We start from the raw sequence: 16165 nt of genomic DNA, 5'->3' as shown, positions 1-16165 counted from the left end.
ATCAATAGGAGATTCAGTAAATAGATACGATAGTCCACATGATGGGCAATGATGCAACCATTTACCGATGAGGCTGTAAAATATTTAGACACGGAAAATGTTCATGTATATTATTAAGTAGAAAAGTAGCTACAAAAGAGAATGTACAAGATGTCCCTTTTAAAATATACATACATATGCATTGTAGAAAGATTGGGATGGATTTGGGTTAGAGAGGATTTCGTAAACGGGAAACAAAAAGTCCAGACCATAAAGGCAAATCTTTTCTTTCTTTTATTTTTTTTTTAACATTTATTTTTGAGACAGAGAGAGAGCATGAACAGGGGAGGGTCAGAGAAAGAGGGAGACACAGAATCGGAAACAGGCTCCAGGCTCTGAGCTGTCAGCACAGAGCCCGATGCGGGACTTGAACCCACGGACTGCGAGATCATGACCTGAGCCGAAGTCGGACGCTTAACCGACTGAGCCACCCAGGCACCCCAAGGCAAATCTTTTCTTAATATTTATTTGTTTATTTCGAGAGAGAAAGAGCGAGAGCATTCACACGGGAGCACAGGAGGGGCCGAGAGAGGGCGAGAGAGAGAATCCCAAGCAGCGCAGAGCCTCACAAACCATGAGATCATGACCTGAGCTGAAATCAGTGTGACGTTTAACCGACTGAGCCACCCAGGTGCCCCATAAAGGCAAATATTAATAAATTAATCTCCATTAGAATTAATACTCTGTTCAAAAGTCACAGTAAAAAAAGTGAAAATGGTAAGTCACAAGCTGGGAAAAGTTTGTAATGGTCTGACTGACAAAGATCGGGCTCGAAATATATACAGAGCGCCTACAAGTCAGTAAGACAATCAAGGAGAACAGACTCCAGATTTGAACAGACATAAAGAACAGAAAACATGAACAGCCAATAAACATACAAAAAGATGCTCAACCTCTTGGTAATTAGCAAAATCCAAATTAAAAGTTCGTTTTATGTCTACTAGATCGGCAAAACTTCCAAAGCTGGAAAAATCCCCAGTTTGATCCCTCGGGTGGCACAAGGAGGATTCCGGGACACTGGTGATGGGGGGGGTCAGTTTGTACAACCACTTTGAAGAACAACTTGGCGTTATTTTGCACTTACTCTACCACCCTGCAATCCCATCCCTGGGGACATTCCAGAGAAGCTTGTATGTGTGCACAGGAGATGTGAGCGACAGCGTTCAAACTGGCAGGACTGAGCCCCTCCTTCCGCTCCCTGCCCTCGGGCACCTCAGAAATTCTTCTTCCTTCCACCCGGGTCTTCTGACTTCCTCTGGACAGCGGTGGGCAATGTTTGCCCTAGGGGCTGGGGCTTTAACTCTCCCACACTTCACGTGGTGGGACCCAGCCCTGTTGGCCAGTCACTGGGCAAGCCAGACCCCCTGCTCATCACCTGAGTGGAAGCAGGGAGACAGCCGTGACTGTCCTGGGGACCAGGGAGAGGCCAAGAGCGCCCGGAGGGTGTCAGGAAAAGTGGCAGGGTGACAGTTCATGCAAATAATAGACTCCTCTCTGCAGTGCAAAAGGAGGGGCAGCTCCATCTGGGCCAATCGGAAGCATCCAAGACAAATCGCAAAGGGGAAAAAAGCAGGCAGATCAGCTACCATCGTGAAAGGGGGGGATTCAGGTGTACATCAACACATGATCACTTGTATGTGGCAAAACGCTTCTGAGGACAGGAGATTGGCCTTGGGGAAGGGGGAGGGGTGGCTGGGGGCGGGGGTGGGGCCAGGCCTCACTGCGTCCCCTTTTGTGCATTTTTTTAAATTTTTTTTTTAAATTTTCTTTTTTAACGTTTATTTATTTTTGAGACAGAGAGAGACAGAGCATGAGTGGGGGAGGGTCAGAGAGAGGGAGACACAGAATCCGAAACAGGCTCCAGGCTCTGAGCTGTCAGCACAGAGCCCGACGCGGGGCTCGAACTCACGGAACGTGAGATCATGACCCGAGCTGAAGTCGGCCGCCTAACTGGCTGAGCCACCCAGGCGCCCCCCCTTTTTTGTGCATTTTTATTTTGTACCTTGCACGTGCTACTATGGAAAACGGAGTAAAAACTGGACACGAGCTGCAGTCACGTGAAATGTGACACACACAGAACTATTATGAGAGTTGAATTAGTTGCTGATCACCAGGTGACATGACGTCACTCCCAGACGATTAATGTGCATTGTTCTCAACTTCAGAGAAGGTGTTGTTGTTTTCTTTTTGAAAACATTTTCCAGCCAACTTTTCTCGGTTTCAGACTTTTCCACGGACCCTTGAAGAGCCTGTGGCTTTCCTGCACTGTGCCTGCTGGGCCAAATGCATGGAGTAGATCCGTTCATCACCCATGCCCGGCGGCCCACCAGCTCCCCAAGGGCCACCGGTAGGTACGAACTCCTTTGACTTAAATCATCTATTGGGTCCCACCCCGAGGTTGCTCTTCAGTTCAAGTGAGTCCAAGGGGAATAGGCATGACCCTCCCCTTCCTCAGGAGCCAAAATGCACAAGGTCACTTTCGGGACCTCAGTTTCCCATCTCCACCTCAGACACTTGCTTTCGCCTGCCCCTCACCCCCTTGCTTACTTCTCCAGCCACACTGATCCCTTATTCTTCCGACCCTGCTCTGTGTGGGCAGAATTCCAAGATGTCCCCCAACATTCCCAGCCCTCCCTGCAACCCCCCATAGGTGAACATGCCCAGCATAATGCCCTGGACTGGGCGCGTGCTGGCATTTACTCCCGTGATTAGGTTATGATATACGGCACGGGTGGTCAGACTTGTGACTTACAGAACCGTGAGCTAAATGGGTACTGTTTTAAGCCACTAAGTTAATGGAAATTCGTTACACGATAATAGAAATTAATACACATGCCCGGCTGGCTCCACTCTGGCCTTTCGTGTGCTGGATCCCTCAGCCTGGAAGGCTCTCCCCACAGATATTCACAGGGCTCACTCCCTCCCTTTACCCAGGTCTTTGTTCAAACATCCTCTCCCAGAGAGGCCGGCCTGACCACATCATTTAGAGGAGCACTGTCCTTTTATTTCCTATTCCCCCTCCCACTTTATTTTTGAGTCTATCTCTTACCACTCCCTGACATTATATGGTTTCAGCGTCATCTGAATAACTTTTTTTTTTAGCTTTTTACTTTGAAATAATTTAAAACTTACAGAACAGTTACAAACATTGCACAAAGAATTCTTACATATCCCTCGCCCAGAACCCCCAAATGTTGACATTTAAACACGTTTGCTTTATCATTCTCTTTGTATAGAGAGATTTTTTCTGAGCCATTTGAGAGTAAGTTGATGACCTGATTCCCCATGGCCCCCAAATACTTTAGTCTGTAGTTCCTAGAAACAAGGAAATTCTCCTGCATGAGCACAGCAAAATTGGAAAAATCAGGAATTCGCTGCTGACACGTTACCACTGTCAAATGTTCAGATCCCAGCCAAGTGCTATCAACTCTCCCCAAAATAACATTTTTTTTTGAAGTTTTATTTATTTTGAGATAGAGAGACAGAACAGAGGAGGGGCAGAAAGAGAGGGAGAGACAGAGAATCCCAAGCAGGCTCTGCACCGTCAGCACAGAGCCTAACGCAGGGCTCAAACGCACAAACCGTGAGGTCATGACCTGAGCTGAAGTCAGACGCTTAACCGACTGAGCCACCCAGGCACCCCAAGCATAGCATCTTTTTTTTTTTTTTAATTTTTTTTTAACGTTTATTTATTTTTGAGACAGAGAGAGACAGAGCATGAACAGGGGAGGAGCAGAGAGAGAGGGAGACACAGAATCCGAAACAGGCTCCAGGCTCTGAGCTGTCAGCACAGAGCCCGACGCAGGGCTTGAACTCACGGACTGTGAGATCATGACCTGAGCCGAAGTCAGACGCTTAATTGACCAAGCCACCCAAGAGCCCCTCCAAGCATAGCATCTTTGATGATAAACAAAAAGATTCATCCAGAAATACTCACTGTATTCAGTTGTCTTACCTCTTTTATCTCCTTTCATCCGGAACAGTCCCTCAGTTTTTCCATCCCTTTCATTATCTTGACACTTACCAAGATTACAGGCCAGTTATTTCGTAGAAGTTTCCTCAGTTGGAGTTCGTCCAGTCACTCCTTCTGATCAGATTTAGGTTTTGCGTCTTTGGCAGGAACATCGCAGAAGTGACGCGGTGCTCTTCTCTGTGCAGGTCGCCTGAAAGCACACGACAGTTTGTCCTGTAACAGGTGATGCCACCTGCTACCTTCGATCGCTTGATTAGGGTCCTACCTGCCCTGTTTCTCACCGTCAAGGTACCCTCCTCCTCTTTGTAATTAATGGGTTATCTTGGGGGGGGGGGTATTTTAAGACTATGTATATGCTCTGTCCCCAACAAATTTTCACAGAGTAGTTTTTATCTTAGCACCCAGCAATGATTCTGCCAGAGTCGGTTATTACCATAATATTTCCATCCTTCCTTCTACATTTGTTATTACACATTCTACTCTGAGAAAGAGCTTTCTCCTCCTTCATGCGTGTGTGTGTGTGTGTGTGTGTGTGTGTGTGTGTGTGTGTATGTATGTATGCATATGATATCAGTGTGGATTCACTATTTTTACTCAATGGATTATAATCTATTATGGTCATTATTTTGATTCTCAAATTGTCCCAGATTTGGCCAGTAGCTCCTACGCTCTTTTGACATGTTCCTAGTATTACTTGAGCAGTTCTAGATGTTTCAGGCTCACTATGTACTTTCCAGGCCCCAGCCCTCAAATCAGACTTCTCCCCAAGGAGCCCTGGTTTCGTACAGTGGAGGATACTATGTTAAGACACCAAGATCTGGGGGCACCTGGGTGGCTCAGTCAGTTAAGCATTCAACTTCGGCTCAGGTCATGATCTCACAGTTTGTGGGTTCAAGCCCCGCGTCGGGCTCTGTGCTGACAGCTCGGAGCCTGGCTCCTGCTTAGGATTCTGTGTCTCCCTCTCTCTCTCTGCCCTCCCCCACTTGTGTTCTGTCTCTCTCTCTCTCTCAAAAATGAATAAACATTAAAAAAGAATGTTTTTAAAAAGACACCAAGATCGGGGTGCTAGGAGTACTCATTGCTATGTGGATATGAGTGCTCTTGGGCTGTCTTTGTGGACAGAGCTGGGAAACACACGTATTACATGTATGCATCTCACCCACACGTGGGCACACAGGCATCTCTGCTTCTCTGCCTCTGTTTTTCAGAGCCAGGAGTTTACCCTGATGGCTCCAACTCCATTCCAGCACCACAGAGGTCACTCTAGCCTTTGCTGTCACCGCATTTATAATTCCCTTCTCCGACAGTGAGAAACCTAGCTCTCATTTTCCTCAATATATTCATTTGTTCAACACCCCCCACCCCGTCCCATAGAGCCCCGGCCTCACTCACGGCTCCCCTGCTTGGCCCCCTACCCTACCGTTCACCTCCAACAAATATCGGGAAACAGAAGGAAGGAGGAGGAAAGAGGAAGCCGAATTTGTTTTGACCTAGTAATACATTCACTTGGTACAAAAGAAAAACGATAGGAAAGTATACAATGAAAAGTCTCCCTGTCTACCCCGTTGCTCATTCCAATCTAACTCCTCCCCATAGGTAACAAGCATTATTGGTTTGTTACATACACAAGCTAATATAAAGATGTTTTTTATTTCCTCTCTTCTCCACAAAATATTCCTCATACTCCTTTTATCTGTCAATAGTTCTTGGAGATCTTTCCGTATTCGTGCATAAAAAGTGGTCTCATCCTTTTGTGGCCGGGTAGCATTCCTTTGGCTACTCTATTTAATCAGTTCACCAATAATCGACATTTAGATGGCATCTAAGGTTTTGTTAGGCCCAACAAGACCACTATAAAGAAACCGGAATGTATTCACGTTGCATGTGTCCAGACACATCCATTAAATAAATTTTTAGAAGCGGGGTCACTGATGTGATCTGACATGTTGGTGTTTAACGATTAAAGTCTGTCTCGGGAAAGATAAATACTCTAGGATTTCACTTATATGTCGAATCTAAAAAAACCCAAACTCAGATACAGAGAACAGATTCATAAGGAAGGGGGTGGGAGGCAGTGAAGGGGTCAATGATACAAATTTCCAGTTATCAGATAAATAAGTTTTAGGGATGTAATGTACAGCATGGTGACCACAGTTAATGGCACTGTATTGTATATTTGAAATTTGCTAAGAGAATAAACCTTACAAGTTCTCATCCCAAGAAAAAAATAAATAAATAAAGTCTGTCTCCCCTCTTGGAAGAGGAAAGGGACTCTGTTCTAGTGACTGCTATTTTCCCAGCACGTGGAACTGCTAGACTATGGTAGGCGTGCAACAAACAATGTGTTCGATAAATGAATGAATGACCGATGCCCTCAGGCTCTGCAGTTGACCGTCTCTGGAGTGTAGGGAGCCCTCACTGTGTGCCCGGTGCTGTGCATCGTGGTACCGATCCTCCACACTTCCCCGTGAGGAAGGCACAGTTTTGACAGCCCCACTTTACAGATGAGAGCGCTGAGGCCCAGAGAGGGAGCACAGCTGAGCTGACGTCACACAGCTAGTCAACAGCCAAGCCACAGTTCCCACCCAGCGAGCCAGACTCTGGAGCCACTAACAATCTCACCCACTGCTCCCAACACATCTCTTCTCCCCCCCCCACACACACACTTAGCTCAGTCCTCCAGCCCCACCTGGACCCCTCATCTTGCCTCACACGCTTCCCTGGACCTAGCTACTTCTTCTCAGCTTCACCCCCAGCCAAAGGCGTCTGCTGCCTGCCCTTGGCCAACGCGGGACAGGACCAAGGAGAAGAGCTGTCATTTCCATACAGCTGTCCCCGGGAGCCAGGCCTTGCCTAAGCCCCCCCATTTTCCCTGAAAAGGATGAATTGTCTTGGCCGTTTGGGGGGCACCTCTCGGCACAGGCCGGGCTGCCTGGGCAGGGCCTGGCTGGGCTATTATCCTACATTATCTCACTCCCCTGCTCCTGAAAAGAGCCAGTGACTGCTCGCCCCCCCTCAGCCCTCCCCTGCTCGCTCCTGTCTTTTACACTTAATTACCTCACTCATTACCCCGCAGCCTGCAGAGGCCGGACCACAACTGGGGCGTGAGTAATCCCCGCATCACACACCCAGCCAGCCGGCCAGCAAGGAGCAAATTGCTCACACAGCCCATAAATAAAGGAACAGGGCCCACTCAGGCCTTCAGAGCAGAAGGACTTCGTGGCTGCTGCCGTGAGGGGCAGGCAGTGGCCCCAGCTTCCCAGTTGGCCTTTCCCGGCCCTGGTGAGATGGTCTCCACCTCCCCCACCCCAGACGGGCGACCTTGAACTTCCCCAGGCCACTGAAGTCATAGCTCAGTGCCTCTGACAAATGAGACAGCAGGGGCCCTCACCCCTTCCTCATCACAGCCCGGAAACTGTCCAGGCGCGTCTTCCAGGCTTCCTACGTGACCCCTCCAGCCGTGCACCTACCCCTGGCAGTGGGGACCCACCAAGTCCCCAGCTTGTCCTCTTTCTCCCCCAGCTCCTTTGCATGTGCCACCACTCCTGCTTCCTGAACACTCTTCCTCATCACCCAAGGGCCTGCTTAATTCCTACTCACTTGAAAGGTCACTGCCTCTGGAGAGCCTTCCTTGACCCCTCTAGGCCGGGTCAGGGACATCATGGACTTTCTTCAGTCAAAGCATCAAGCCATTATATTGTCACTGCCTTTTCGCTTGTGTCCTTTGAAGAAAGGACTGAGGGGCACCTGGGTGGCTCAGTCGGTTAAGCAGCCGACTTCAGCTCAAGTCACGATCTCACGGTCCGTGAGTTCAAGACCCGCATCGGGCTCTGTGCTGACGGCTCAGAGCCTGGAGCCTGTTTCAGATTCTGTGTCTCCCTCTCTCTCTGACCCTCCCCCGTTCATGCTCTGTCTCTCTCTGTCTCAAAAATAAAATAAAAAATGTTTAAAAAAAAAAGAAGAAGAAGAAGAAAAGACTGAGTCTTCTCCATCTCTTTGTCCAGTGCCCGGCCCAGGTCCTGGCACATGACTGGCCCATTTACTAGGCACTAAGTAAAAGCGAGTAAGAGAATGAATGAATAAGTGAATGAATGAGGTGACGAAGGGTAAGTTCCATGTGCTGGATGAAGGGGTTTGGGCCCCTTGTTCCTGTGCCATGGGCTTCTCACTCCAATATGCCACAGGCTCCCCCCTGTCCAGGGCATCTGAGCTCATGAGGATGATGGATGAACCGGGATGCATGGCCCCAGGACCTCTCTGGGGCTGAAATTTCCTTCTTTTATGAGGTCAGGCTCAGACTCCTTCCCTCGTATCACCTTGGGAAACACCAGCTTCTCGCCTCTGGCATGAGATAGTCCAGCCTTGGCCCAGAAGTAGCCTGCACAACCTTTTCTCCATCAACTTAAAGGCTTCTGCTGATTCACCACCTCCCACATTACCCCAGGGAGGCTGGCACAGGAGCTGGCTGTGTGGTAGGCTTCTCTTGCCTGGAGGACTTCACCTCACCCTCCTGCTTCCTTCCCGGATCCAGGATAAGGAAGGGAACTTGGAAAGGTAGCTGGGAGGGAGTTCCCAAAACCTGAGAGGCCAGAGTTCATGGAATCCTTTGATATCTGGTAAATCCTATGGACCCTTTCGCAGAATTATGTCTTCGAATTAATAAAATAAATTAATTAAGAAAATAAAATGCGTAGTATTACAAAAGAAACCAATTACACTCAAAGAGTTACCAAAATATTAAAAACAAGTCTGCATTATAGTAATATATGTATTTATTTACTATGCATTATAATGCAGGGTCTAGAAAATCACCATTGTAATTTCCCAGTCCTGATGAGTGTAAATGATATTTCAAGATATCTGGAACAGCTGTAAGGTGATAAGAAAATATGTATGGTTTCTATTAGTGACAAAGTCACTGGTCCCACCAATACCACTGTGGTCTGTTGCCTGCATTCATCACTGAAGGATTAAGAAATTTCCGATAAAGGCTAGTGGAATTAAAGGCATAATACTTTTCCTCTCCAAGTCAATGACGGACCTGAACTCTTTCTGTGGAGTGCCTTTGACAGCAAGTGACAAGTGCATCAGGAGCATGCTAGCACTTCCCTTCCCGTATCTTGGCAGACATCCTTAATCAATTTTAGCAGTCTTTTCCACTAAACCCAAGCTCAGTCCCAGAATCTCCTGCAACCCCAGGCTCCAAGCAACTGCTACCAACCAATCAAAGTGGGCTCTTGAGCTGCAATCAATTGGTCACTCCTGGGGGGCAGGGAAGGTGTGGTGCTCTTGTGAGCAGGAGATGGGGGAGGGGGGGAAGGGGCCCCTGGGTGGCTCAGTCGGTGAAGCGTCCGACTTCAGCTCTCGGGTCATGATCTCACAGTTCGTGAGTTCGAGCCCCGCAGCGGGCTCTGTGCTGACAGCTCAGAGCCTGGAGCCTCCTTCCGATTCTCTGCCCCTCACCCTGCTTGCGCTCTGTCTCTCTCTCTCTCTCAAAAATAAATAAACATTAGAAGATGGAGAGGGAAGGGGGAGGTAACAGGACATTTAGCAACAACACAGGGAGGGGGCTTGATCTGAGCTCATGACAGGGATGGACAGTCCGGGCTGGGTCACGTCGTGGACATATTTGTTCATGTCATGAACGTGTACTGAGACTTTTTGCTGAGCCACGCTGTGGAGCCGGGGACACAAATGTGAACAACCCAAGACCCCTGCCTTTAGAGTGAGGACAGCGCCAGGAACTGAGTGCCTGCATATGCCCTTGGGGCCACCCTGGGCCGGAAGGATAGAGTCTGTAGGATTCCACCCAACCTGAGAAAAACATTAGTTTTTTCAGACAATCGAGGGGCTGCTGAATCATCCAGGATCCATGGCAGCAAACATGCTTGAAGAATCTCCAAGACGGTCAGAAACCAGGACTGAAGGCTTCATGTCAAGGAGGGAACAAAAAAAAAAAAAAAAAAAAAAAAAAAAGCCCCAGACCGGGCAGAATCCCTAGTCCTAGGGAGATGTCACTGCTGACACCGGGGAGGCCCTGAGGCCAGAGCTCACACTGCTGACTCCAATCCCAGATGTTGACACTCAGACCTTTGTCCCTGCTGCTTTCGGACACTCAATGTAAAGGCTGCCACACTCCAGCCAGAATGGCAAGCGGCTAGCCTGGGACACGTGACTGCTGTGGCTGCAGAGGAAGCAGGGACGTCCAGTAGGGACTCCTCTAGTGAAAAGAGGGGACTCATGAGTCAAGGGTGATGGAAGGTGCTGGGTGGCTACAAGGAAGGTCACCTGTCCACTCCAGCCCCCCAAGGATCAGGTGCTTCTGCTGTGCCCAGCTCTGTGCTCAGGACTTTCTCTGGATTACGTGCGTTAATCATCTCAGCTCTCTGGAGAGAGATACCCATTTCACAGATGAGAATAGTGGTGCTTGCAGGAGCTAAGTCCCTTACCCCATCCTTTTAACTGTTCCACAGAGGTGGAATAGGAGCAAGTCATTACCCGCTTTGAAGCTGAACTAGGCCACTGAGCTGTAGATGCCACCGGTCCTGGGATCTGTAGGATTCCAGACCGAAGCTGTCACAGCAATGCTAGACAGATGCCCTGTGGCCCAAGCAAGCACCACCTGCGTTCTGGACCCTACATGAAAGTCGGCTCCTCAGAGAGGTCTTCCTTGGCCACCCCACCTTAAACAGCCCTCGCCCCACTTATCTTTGCCCCAGGTCACTTACCTTCTCAGCATTTTGTAGGCAGGAAGCTGCCACTTGTCTATTCTCTGTCGGCCCAGTGGGGTGTGAGCGGCATGAAAGCGGGTCTGTCTTGTTCACTGCTATGTCCCCAGCCCTTCGTACAGTGCCGGGCACACAGTAGGCGCTCAGTAAACCTCGGCAGACTTAGTAGCTGTGCGCCGTTGGGCAATTTCTTAACCTCTCTGTGCCCAGTGTCCTCCTTTATAAAATGTGTATAAACAAACGGAGTCCCTCCAAAAGTGGTTGTGAGGGTTCCATAAGTTCACGCAGTATCACAGCCAAGCAGGCCTTTTAAGCAGGCCCCTACTGTGTACCAGGCCGGCAGGATTTCCCTGCGGGACCTTGACGGTTAGAGCCACGGGAGTCAGAGAGGAGATGCTCCTGGGGGCTGAAACGTCCTAGAGGTCAACTGGCAGACAGTGGACTTGGAATTAACAATGGCTAACATTACCAGCACCAACTGTGTGCAAACAGGCATCCTAAACACCTCATTCATCTCCCACCTGCTCTGTGAGGTAAGTCCCAGTAGTATCAATATCCCCATTTGGCAGCTGAAGAAACTGAGGTACAGAGAAGGCAGGTAGGGTCAAGGTAGATAACTTGCTAGTACGCAGTGGAGGCAGGGTTTGAACCTAGGCCATCCCATGCTTTTAACCCCTCTGCTTCACAGCCCTTCCTCCGCTGGGTGAGACGGAGGAGAGGCTGGGAAGGTGTGCACTGGGGGCACATGGGTGTTCTGACGCCTTGGGAGGCTGTCCCCCCCCCCCATTAAGTCTGGGGTCAGGCATGGGTCAATATTGCAAGTCCCTTGCCTCTGTACACCTGGGCCACCTCCTGGCTTTCTCCAGAAGCTGATGGGTCCCAGCTGGTGTATGAGCAGAGGCAGAGAGCAGGAAGGCAAAACTGGGGGGTGCTGACAGTGGTCGATTCCTCTATGCCAGGAGCCCTGGAAGCCTGGAAATGCCAACTCAGCAGCTCCAACAGCAACCTCAGCATCTGCCCAGGATGGTTGTGGGATCGGCTGCTGGGGAAGAGAGGGAGGCAGCCTTGATCTGGCAGGCAGGAGCCTAGAAGTTCCAGAACTTCCCGTCCCATGCCTCAGTTTTCCCAGCTGTTAAATGGGGGGGGGGGGGGGGGGGTGCTGAGGGGATCATGCTGATATCCCAAAGGCTATTCAAGTAGAGCTCCCAGCCATGCTCCAGGCCTCATACAACCCTATTTAATAGGTGCCATCGTTGGCCTCCGTTTACACAGGTGAAATAGAGGCACAGAGAGGCAAAGTGACTTGCCCAAAGTAACGCAGCTTGAAGAAACGAAGCTGGGATTTAAACTTGGCCCGGGGTGACCCAGGCCCAAACTCTGAGCCATCTCACTTGCTTGAATGGGGGGCTCTGGTGTAAGAGTCTATTAGCCACTCCACGCCCCTCCCCCCCCCCCCCAATGCGTGCTGGGGGTTTGTCTCAAGTCCCCTGACCTTGCAGGGAGCCTGGTGCTCTGATTCAGGCAACCAGGCCTTTCTAGAGGTTTCAGGGAGCTAATTAAGGTGTGACCTTGTCAGGCACAGAGTTAGCATATTCAAGAACATCTCCAACTTTGAAGGCAAGACACTTTAATGGCGGAATGTCAAGGTCTATGATGGTCAGGATAGGGACTCAATCGTCCCCAGAGGCAGAAGCAAATCTTGAGAGCTGACAAATCAACCCAAACCCAGGCCAAAGAGGACTAAGGTGAATGGGGTCACAAGGAGGTTTTTTCACTCGACAATTTATTCTTTCATTCAAGAGATATAGCACTGAGCACTCATTATTTGCCCAGCCCTCTGTAGGTCATGGGGTGTGGCAGTAAATAGAACAGATCTGGGCTCTCATTTGAGGCACATTCAGCCCTGGCAGGGGGAGGAGGAAGGAGAACTCCTTTGGAGGGCCCTCCCCTACCTCCCCCAGCATTAGCACCTTTGGCCCTCTTAGAAGGAGGACTCTGTGGTTTAAAATCAGGGCTCTGCAGCCAGATCAGCCGGGTTTGAATCCTGACACCTAGCTAGGCCTCCTTGAGCACGTCATCTTGCCTCTCTGAGCCTTGGTTTCCTCATCTGTAAAATGGGGCTCTCAGTAGGCTCCGCTTGGTGGTTTTTTTTTTCCTAAAGTTTATTTATTTATTGAGAGAGAGAGTGCAAGCAGGAGAGGGGCAGAAAGAAGGAGAGACAGAATCCCAAGCAGGCTCCACACTGTCAGCACAGAGCCCAACATGGGGCTTGAACTCACGAACTGTGAGATCATGACCTGAGCCAAGATCAAGAGTCAGACATTTAACCAACTGCGCCACCCCGGTGCCTCTTGGCAGGCTGTTTTGATGGTCAAACCACACAAAGGGTTGCTTTTGACTCCCAGCACATAATAAGTGCTCAATAAATATCAGCTAGCATTGTCATCATCTGAGACTCTGAAACACACTCCTCCCACCACATATCATCTCTGTCCTGGGCTAGATCCTGGGGTCAAGCAGGAGGGTGGCGATAAGAGAAAGGGTAAATAGTACGGAGGGAGGGAAGAGTGCTCTAGGCAGCAGGAACAGGACTGCAAAGGCCTCGAGGTGGGAGGCATTGAGGGAATACGGTAGAAGCTTCAAGAGGGTCTAGGACCCCGCCACACTCCTGACCCCTCCAGGTGGCGCCTTCCTGGAGTCTGCTGAGGCTCTGAGTTCCTGAGCCAATGAGGAATGCAAATGGAAGGCTGCCAGGCCCTTTGCCGCTGGAGAGGAGGCAGTGTGGCAAAGTGGTCAGAGCACAACCCCTGGGGCAGGCTGTCCAGGTTGGACCCATGGCTCACCGCCTACTGGCTGTGAGACCTTGGACAAGTTACTTAACCCCTCCGGGCTCAGTTTCCTCCTCCGGAAAATAGGGCGAACAATACCGTCGGGCCTGAAAAGGCAAGTGTGAGGAGGAACTAAGGTAATGTTTGGAAAGCGTGCAGATCAGTACCTGGCACATGGCCCAGAGCCGTAAGTGTTTATTAAATGAATCAAGAAAAACACGCGCAGCCGTGGTAAGGTGCCTGCCACTGGGCCCTCGTCTGGGCTGCAGTCACCGAGCCTCCAGCTGCAGCACCCTCTCAATCTGCCACAGTGTTTGAGCTGAGGCCGCACTCCTCCCCCAGTACAGCCCCCTCTGATGACAGGGCACAGCGAGGAACGAGGGCCGGCCGTTCTGTCCAGCATGGGGCAATCCCTGTGCTGGAATGCCCTGTGGGCTGGTCATGCTTCGTTGGACCCGCACCACTGCCTGAGGCTCCTGTTCCCCACTCTTCCTTTGTCCCACCTCTCCCTTCACAGGTACCACACCTGCACCCTGGCTGAAGGCACCCGTCCTTCCCCCCCACAGTGTTATCTCCCATAAATTTCTGGCCTTGGTTTTCACATCTGCTTCCCAGAAAACCAAAGTGGGCCAGTAGAGAACATGGGGCTTAGCAAATTCCAGAGAGCCCCCTGTGTGCCCTCAGGCAAGTCGCCTCTGTGAGCCTTGAGGTACAGAGCTTCATCCTTCTCCTATCTTCTTCCCTTTGGCCCAGAGGAGGAGGGCCTGGATAAAACACACTGGAGAAACAGGGCAGCGTAAGTGAAGCTTACCAGAAAAAGAGCCCCATCAGCGTGGAGTGGATGCATTTGCGGCCACTCTCCTCCTTGGAATTCATACAGAATTCCATTATCGGCCCTGGACAGCAGCTCAGGGACCATCTTCTCCCATGCCCATTTGACAGACGAGAAAGCTGGAGCCCAGAAGGAGGAGCAAAGGGGGCAGAGCCGGGACTAGAGTTGAGCTCCTGACTCCCGGGGCACTGCTCCTTCCTAACCACAGGCGGTGAACCCTGCAAATATGATGCCTCGTCCCCTCCACAGAAGTGCAGAGCGAGGCACGGGGCAGTTCTGCCGGCCACCTGGGTTACACAGCACTGAGATCCACACCCAGACACCAGTAGCCAGCCTCCTCCCGGACGGGCAGAGCAAGGCTGAAATCTGGAGGATACCAGGGCAGACTGAATAGAGCAGAGAGGGCTGAGACGGCAGCCCCCACTAGCGAGACCTGTTGTATCAAGGCTCCTGGGGAGGCAGGCTGTGGGCCACACGGATCTGGGACCCTCCCCGGTTCCTGCACACAGTAACCTTGTGGTCTGGAACTCATCATGTCACGTGGGTTCTACAGATGAGGCACAACAGAGTCTTCGGCCACGAGGTCATGGTGAGGCTGAGATGAGGGAAGCCATGGAAGTTAAATCGGTCAACAATTATCAAGGCAGGTCACTGTGTGCCAGGCACTTCTCCAAACACTTCACAGGTACATTGTCACTTAATCATGACTGCAACCTTGTGAGGCAGGCCCTGTTAACGCCCCCACTTTACAGATGAGGAAACGGAGGCACAGAGAGCCACGTGGCTGGGAAATGGCGGAACTCGGATTTGAACCGAAAACAGGCGGACTCTGAATCCCTCTCACTAAAGCCCCTGGCAAGGCCAGCTTCTGTGGAGGGTAAGTGTTTAGAACAGTGCCAGGCACACAGAGCTGCTCAGTGCTGCTGCCGTTGATAGAACAATAATTATTATTGTCGCTGGGGAAAGTTGCCACCAGCAGCGCTATGTTCCCAAAAGTCAGAAGAATGAATATCCTGACATGTTTTACAAAATGTATCAGTTCTTCTCTTTAGAAGTAAGGGAGTAGTTACCAAGTGTCCAAGATCAATGCCTGTTGAATTGAAACATTTTATGGTCTTTTTCAGAAAACAGGGAAAGAAGGGGGGAGGGGCAAACCCATAGACCCATCATCCGTTCAGTTTCCACGTTTATTGTTATTTTGGTTCATAGTTGTGAACATGCTAGGAGAGATTTCGGGATGCTGATCCTTCATTTAACAGGATTCCGTGAGCTTTTTCCCTTGTACGATGATTTTTAATGACTACAGAACATTCCATCAAGCAGGTGGCTTCTTCATAGCCCCCTCCCCGTTTCCCCCAGTTTCGGGCTTTTATTCCAGTCTCAGATGCTGCAGCAGACATCCCTAAGGTTAAATCTCTTTACTTATTTGATGGTGACTTGGAGAAATGAGTTTCTCATAGCAGACTTTCTGGAACTAGGAAGCCAATGTTAGGAGAGGTTTAAGGGACAGAAGGGCCTTCTCAGTGTCCTAGTGATGAAACTGTGCCAGCCATTGTGTATTTCCTCCATGCTTAAGGCCTCCCCACACTGTAGGGTTGTTTTTTTTTTTTTTCTTAATGTTTATTTATTTTTGAGAGAGAGAAGACAGAGCATGAGCAAGGGAAGGGCAGAGAGAGAGGGAGACACAGAATCTGAAGCAGGCTCCAGGCTCTGAGCTGTCAGCACAGAACCCAATGCGGGGCTCCAACCCATGAACCGTGAGATC

At 50.1% G+C, this 16165-nt stretch overlaps 1 protein-coding gene across 1 annotated transcript in view; it reads right to left on the bottom strand.

The window, feature by feature from the left end:
- Positions 1-16165, bottom strand: part of FAM110A (family with sequence similarity 110 member A) — a 122408-nt gene that overhangs the window by 85323 nt on the left and 20920 nt on the right. The window contains exon 2 of the mRNA XM_042931369.1: positions 4064-4202. The gene's annotated coding sequence lies outside the window, so the exon portion shown is untranslated. The remainder of the gene's footprint in view (positions 1-4063; positions 4203-16165) is intronic.

This window comes from Panthera leo, chromosome A3, assembly GCF_018350215.1.
Source record: "Panthera leo isolate Ple1 chromosome A3, P.leo_Ple1_pat1.1, whole genome shotgun sequence".
In the NCBI taxonomy this organism is placed as follows: domain Eukaryota; kingdom Metazoa; phylum Chordata; class Mammalia; order Carnivora; family Felidae; genus Panthera; species Panthera leo.
Note: the sequence above shows the minus strand (reverse complement) of the source record. Positions and strands in the feature narration are given on the sequence as shown.